The sequence below is a fragment of the Saimiri boliviensis genome, chromosome 11 (genome assembly GCF_048565385.1).
Source record: "Saimiri boliviensis isolate mSaiBol1 chromosome 11, mSaiBol1.pri, whole genome shotgun sequence".
Lineage (NCBI taxonomy): Eukaryota > Metazoa > Chordata > Mammalia > Primates > Cebidae > Saimiri > Saimiri boliviensis.
The window spans coordinates 81,569,909-81,577,585 of NC_133459.1; positions in this window are offsets into that span (position 1 = coordinate 81,569,909).

Consider the following 7,677-nt stretch of genomic DNA (forward strand, 5'->3'; position numbering starts at 1 on the left):
TCTGAAATCTAGGCAGAGGTTCTCAAACCTCAGTTCTTGACTTCTGTATACCCACAGGCTCAACACCACCTGGAAGCTGCCAAAGATTGGGGCTTGCACCGTCTGAAGCCATGGCCTGAGCTGTAACTTGCCCCCTTTTAGCCATGGGTGGAGCTGAAGCAGCAGGGAATCCCTGGGCCAGGCCCAAAAATCCACTTTTCCTTCCTAGATCTCTGGACCTGTGATGGGAGGAGCTGCCATGAAGACCTCTGGCATGCCCTGGAAATATCTTCCACATTGTCTTGGGGATTAACCTGCAAATGTCTGCAGCTGGCTTGAATTTCTCCCCAGAAAATGAGTTTTCCTTTTCTACTGCATCATCAGGCTGCAAATTTTTCAAACTTTTATACTCTGCTTCCTCTTGAATGCTTTGCTGCTTAGAAATTTCTTCCACCAGATACTAAATCATCTCTTTCAAGTTCAAAGTTCCATAGATCTCTAGGAAGTTCCAAAGTTTTCCACATTTTTCTGTCTTCTTCTGAGCCCTCCAAACTGTTCCAGCATCTGCTTGTTACCCAGTTCCAAAGTCACTTCCATATTTTTTGGTATCTTTACAGCAGCACCCTACTTTACCAGAACCAACTTACTGTATTAGTCTGTTCATACACTGCTAATTAATACATACCCAAGACTGGGTAATTTATAAAGGAAAGAAGTTTAATGAACTCACAGTTCCATGTAGTTGGGGAGACCTTACAATCATGGCAGAAAGCGAATGAGGAACAAAGTCACATCTTACGTGGCAGCAGTCAAGAGAGTAGGGGAACTCCCATTTATAAAACCATGAGATCTTGTGAAATTTATTCACTATCACAAGAACATCACAGGAAAAACATGCCCCCATAATTTAATTACCTCCCACTAAATCCCTCCCATGACACATGGAGATTATTACAATTTAAGTTGGGATTTTGCTGGGGACACAAAGCCAAACCATATCAATATTTGTGTCTATATGAATGCTAATCTAAGTGTTACTCAGCAGTGGAGAAGATGGAGTGAAGAAGATGGCATGTCAGCCTCTTTCTCCAGCCACTACTGTCATTGCACAATGGACTCATGAACAAAATAGCTATTGTGGCACAGATGGAGGTCATGCATGGACTCAGCAACATGGGCTTCCACCCACCAAGACTATTTGGCTGCAGCCACTGCTGAGTGCCCAATGTGCCAGCATCTGGTACCAACACTGAGTCTCTGATATGGCACCATTCCCCAAGGTAATCAACCAACTACCTGGTGCAGGTTGATTCCATTGGACCGCTTTCATCATAAAAGAGGCAGTAGTTTGTTCTTACTGAAATAGACATGTACTCTGGATACAGATTTGCCTTTCCTGCATGCAATGCTTCTCCCATCCATCCATTCAGTCATCTATGGACTTATAGAATGACCTATCCACCATCATGGTATTGCACATAGAATTTCTTCTCATCAAAGATCTTACTTCGCAGCAAAAGTAGTTCAGTAATGTATCCGTACTCATATAATTCACTGGTCTTAACCGTATTGCCCACCATCCTGAACAGCTGGTTTGACAGAATAGTGAAATAGCCTTTTGAAGACTCAGTCCTAGCACCAGCTAGGTGGCAGTACCTTCCAGGGGTGAGTCAAGGTTCTCCAGAAGCTTGTATATGCTCTGAATTAATGTCCAGTATATGTTGCTGCTTCTCCCATAGCTAGGATTTAAGGTCCAGGAATCAAGGAGTGGTAACCGAAGTGGCACCACTCTCTATTACCCCTAATGACTCACTTGCAGAATTTTAGTGTTCTGTTCTGGTAATCTTATGCTCTGCTAGCCTAGTGGTCTTTTTTCCAAAGACAGAAATGCTTTTAACAAGAGACACAACGATTCCACTGAGCTGGAAGGTAAAACTGTCACCTGGATATTTTGGACTCTTCATGCCTCTGAATCAACAGGCAAAGAAAGGATTATGTTGGCTGTCTGAGGTGATTGATTCTAACTACCAATGGGAAATTGTACTGCTAATCTACAAAGAAGGTAAGGAAGAGCATATCTGGGACACAGGAGATATCTTAGAGCATCTCTTAGCATTATTATGTTCTGTGATTCATGTCAATGGAAAACTACCGCAGCCCAATGGGGTCAGAACTATGAATGACATGGACCCTGCAAGATTTGGATCACTCATGTAAAGAATCATAACTACCTGAGGTGCACTGGCCAAGAATGAGTAGTGGAAGATGGTAATTATATATGTCAAAACTATGACCACATATAATTGTCATGAGTAATCCTCATTTTTGTATGAATATGTGTGTGTGTGTAACTTTGTTTTCCTCTACCTCTTACTCTTTTCTCGCGTAATGTAGATATATTGACTTACTATCTTAATAGTTCGGTCTTCTTAATTTTGCACCATAGTGTTTAAGTTATGAGATACCAAGGAGAAGAGCAAAGACCACTCAAGGATTTGACCTCCCCTCCTGGGGAAGACGTCAGTGCATTTTCAATTGCACTCAGAATAGTTATATCATTTTAGGTGGAATTCTGACCTTCTTATTATCTTTATTTGGATATAAAGTGTGATTTAAAGAGATATGTATGGGTGTTAAATTGTGGGGGTGAATTTTATTTATTATTATTTGAGATGGAGTCTCACTCTGCTGCCCAGGCTGGAGTGAGGTAGAATGATCTCAGCTCACTGCAACCTCTGCCTCCCGGGTTCAAGAGATTCTTCTGCCTCAGCTTCCTGAGTAGCTGAGATTACAGGCGCCCACCATAATACTCAGCTAATTTTTTTTCCCTATTTTTAGTAGAGACAGGGTTTCACCATGTTGGTCAGGCTGGTCTTGAACTCCTGACCTTGTGATACGCCCACCTCGGCCTCCCAAAGTGCTAGGATTACAGACATGAGCCACTGCACCTGGCAGTGGTGGTTAATTTTAAAGTCAATTTGACCTGGATTCAGGGTGCCCAGGTATATGGTTAAACAAGTATGTGGTTAAACATTGTTCTGAGTGTGTCTGTGAAAGGGTGTTTCTGGGTGATATTAGCATTTAAATCAATAGACAGGGTAAAGAAGATTGCCCTCCCCAATTTGGGTGGGTCTTGTCTAATCCATTGGAGGTCTAAATAGAACAAAAGGAGGAGTAAAGAGAATTTGCTCTCACTGCCACCCTACTTGAGCTGGAACATTGGTCTTCTGCCTTTAGACTTGGACTTATAATATTAGCTCTCCTCGTTCTCAGGCCTTCAGACTAGAACTGCAACTACAGCTCTGACTTTCTGGGGTTCCCAGCTTTCAAACAGCAGATCGTGGGACTTGTCCTCCATAATCACGTGAACCTATTACATACACACACACACACACACACACACACACACACACACACACACACACATACACACACCATTGGTTTTGTTTCTCTACAGAACTCTAATAGAAAAATGGGGGTAATTTCTCACTCTCTTCAGGATGTGAATTGACTCATTTTCATGTTCAAACACCATCAGTTTCTCCATCCTGCTAAAGAATTTTCTTCTCACTCTTCTCCCTTCAACAGTGTCTGGATACAGCAGAAAAATCCTGAATCTACCAAATTATAGTCATGTGACCTTAATTTTTCTGTACCTCATTGTCTCATCTTTAAAATAGACTAGAATAGATTTTATAAGTTGCTAGGAGAATTAAATGACATAAAGCATATGAATGCTTAGATCAGGTTATCGCACATAACAAATACTCAATATATATTAGCCATCACCACCATATTAGAAGAGGGGTTTGCAAACGGCAGGTCATGGGACTCCTCAGCCTCCATAAAGGGAGGGGGTCCTGGGGGCTTCCAGCTTTAAAAATATACTGGTCCTTTCTTGCTTCCCCCAGTGAGGATGTAGCTTGTTCTTTGGTGTCTGGGAGTAAGTGGGACTGTGCGATTACCCCAGGCATCACCTTCACTCTCATGGACTTGCTGATTATTTGAGTCTTAGTTGAATCCTCCATCTGGTTCCTTGTTTCAGGTGTTCTACCTGTAACTTTTATTACAGGGTTTCCCTGACCGCTTCTATAATGTCTCCTTGGTAAATACACTGACTTTTAATTATCATCTATTTTCTGTATTTTTTTTTCCAGAAGGGCTAATGGCACCTTCTTGTTCTTCCCTATTCAATGTTTACCTTTAATACTATCTATGCTCTAAGTCCTGGAGTCTCTGGTTTTGGTGGTCCAAAGCAAATCTTTTTAGAAATTAAAACAAAACAACTTTTCTCTCAAGGCCTAAGCTTTGCAAATCAAAACTCTTTAGTTTCATACTGTGATGCCTGCTGAGTGTTTAAAAAATTCCACTTATTATTTCTACAAAATCTTTTGTTTTAAACTTTATCTGATTTGCCCCTGCTGTGATGAATATTAGCCCACTAAATGAAGAATTCAGATGTAAGCAAAATAATATCAAAGGAAGAAAAAATAATTTCAAATCATAGAAATCTGATAAATAGGATGGATTGACCTGATGTAGAATATACACCATTTATCTGCTTCAAACACATAGAAACACTGTATAAAATATAAAATATTGTTTTTAACTTGGTGAAATCAAAGGAGAAAAAGAAAAATTCAAAGTGCCAGAAATTCGCAGGAATTCAGAGTTGGAATGGTGAACAATTGCTTATAAGATTACCAGGACTGAACGCAATTATTAAAAGCAGGGGGCTAGAATTTTAATGCTTGCATAAAAAGGAAAATCCATGTCCCATGAATATCATGTTTAAGACATAAGTTGAGATAACTACATATAGCTTGAGAAACTATGTGCTGCCGTCTTCGGGGGCTTCCCAAATACTAAGGGAAAAAGAAGACAAAACAAAAAGCATCAAATGCTGCATTCTGTTCAAGGCCATGGATAGCAAAAGAGTCACGGAAAAATATTTGAATTCTCAACTTATATCAAACATAGAAGCAAAAAAATGCTGGTTAACAGAGTAATAAACCTGTGGACAAACTAAACAAGCATTAGATTTCCTAACAACAGGTAATAATATAGCATACATGTAGCAGAATTTCAAGCATTCTAAGATTATTATATTTTTCAGGAAGCAATGCAGACTTTAACTTTACACTTACGTGAGTGTTATTTTAAACATTCATGGTTTACCAAGAAAGAATAGAAATGTTCTTACTCCTTTGTAATACTCCTATGATAGCTACAAAAACCTACATAGTACAAAAAAAATTTTACCAAAAAGTGGAAAACTTTATGGAGAAAGTTATTAAACTTTATTAAGGACCTGATATGATTTGGTTCTGTGTACCCACCCAAATCTCATATTGAATTGTAATTCCCAGTGTTGGAGGTGGGGCCTGGTGGGAAGTGAGTGGATCATGGGGATGGTTTCTAATGATTTAGCACCATTCCCCTAATGCTGCCTGATGATAGACTTCTCAGGACATCTAGTTGTTTGAAAGTGTGTAGAACCTCTCTCTTGCTCTGTTTTTCTCTCTCCTGGCTGCCATGTGAAGACTTGCTTGCTTTTCCTTTGCCTCCACCATGATCGTAAGTTTCCTGAGGCCTCCTCAGCCATGCCTCCTGTACAGCCTGTGGAACTGGTTTTTCTTCATAAATTATCTTTTCTTCATAAATTATCCAGTCTCAGATAGTTCTTTATAGTGAGAATTGACTAATACACTGCCCAAATGGATAAAGAAAGATTTCATGCTCATGAATAAAGATAGTCAAGATTTCTTAAATATCAATTCTTCCCCAAATTAAGAGTATAATAAAATTGCAATTCAAATTTCAACACGCTTTTCACAGAATTTAAGAAGCTGATTATAAATTGGATGGGAAAGTAAAGGATTGAGAAGCAAACAGAACACATGCTGCCAGTCATCAAGTAATAAGAATTAAAGTACAGACATATGGAAGCAAATGAAACACTTAGAAACAAATTATGAATACATGGAATCTTGGTATGTGACAACGGTAGAATAACAAATCCTTGGCAAAATGATGAAATATTCAATAAATGTTGCTGAAAAAATTTGCTACTCACATCAAAAGTATATTACCCCATGTGCAAAAATATATTTTCAAAATAGAGTAAATTCACTAAACAGGATAAAAAACCCTTTAAACTCTTGAGGGAAAAGATTAGAAAATAATGTTAAGTATTTCTTATATGTGAGGCTAAGTATTTGGGGTTTTGTCCTGTAGGCTAAGGGAGACATTGAAATGTTTTAAGCACAGGAATGGCATAATGCATGCAGAAGACAGCTGAATTATTGTAAACTTAATCAGATGTTAATTTCAATTACAGCTGCTGTTCCACAGGAAGTCTTTGCTGGTGGTGCAAATCCACACATCTCTGATGCCTTATATACAAGCTGTTGATCTTGTGTACGCATTTATTTTCTCAACCTATAAATAAAACTCTCAGAAACAGTTTTTTGCTGCTAAGTCCAGCAACACACCCTGAAGCTCCTGCCTCAGCATTACAGCCACTATTTAGACCATGCCAAAATTTTTAAAATTTTTCCATAGGTTTTAGGGGAGCAGGTGGTATTTGGTTATATTAGTAAGTTCTTTAGTGGTGATTTGTGAGATTTTGATTCACACATCACCTGAGCAGTATGCACTGCTCAGTATACACTGAACCCAATTTGTAGCATTTTATCCCTCACTACCTTCCCACCTGTTCCCCCCAAGTCCCTAGAGTCCACTGCATCATTCTTAAGCCTTTGCATCCTTGTAGCTTAGCTGCTACTTATGAGTGAGAACATACGATGTTTGGTTTTCCTTTCCTGAGTTATTTTACTTGAGTAATAGTCTCCACTTTCATTCATGTTGCTGCAAAAGCCATTATTTCATTCCTTTTTATGATTGAGTAGTATTCCATCACACATATATGCCACAGTTTCTTTATCAACTCATTGATTGATGGGCATTTGGGCTAGTTCCCCATTTTTGCAATTGCAAATTGTTCTGCTATAAACAAGTATGTGCAAGTATCTTTTCCATATAGTGACTTCTTCTCTTCTGAGTAGATACCCAGTAGTGGGATTGCTGGATCAAATGGTATTTCTACTTTTAGTCCTTTAAGGAATCTCCTCACTGTTTTCCATGGTGGTTGTACTCATTTACATTTCCACCAGCAGTATGCATCCACATCACCATCTATTATTTTTTGATTTTTTTTATTATGGCCATTCTTTCAGGGATAAGGTAGTATCGCATTGTGATTTTGATTTGTATTTCCCTGATAATTAGTGAGGTTGAACATTTTTCCACATGCTTGTTGGCCATTTGTATGTCTTCTTTTGATAATTGTCTATTCATGTCCTCAGCCCATTTTTTGATGGGATTGTTTGCTTTTTTTCTTGCTAATTTGTTTGAGTTCTTTGTAGATTCTGGATATGAGTCTTTTGTCAGATGTATAGACTCTGAAGATCTTCTCCCACTCTGTTGGTCATCTTTTTTTTACTCTGCTGACTATTCCTTTTGTGGTGCAAAACTCTTTAGTTTAATTAAGTTCCACCTATTTATCTTTGTTTTTATTGCATTTGATTTTGGGTTCTTGGTCATGGAATCTTTGCCTAAGCCAATGTCTAGAAGGGGTTTTCCAATGTTATCTTCTAGAATTTTTATAGATTTAAGTCTTTGATCCATCTTGAGTTG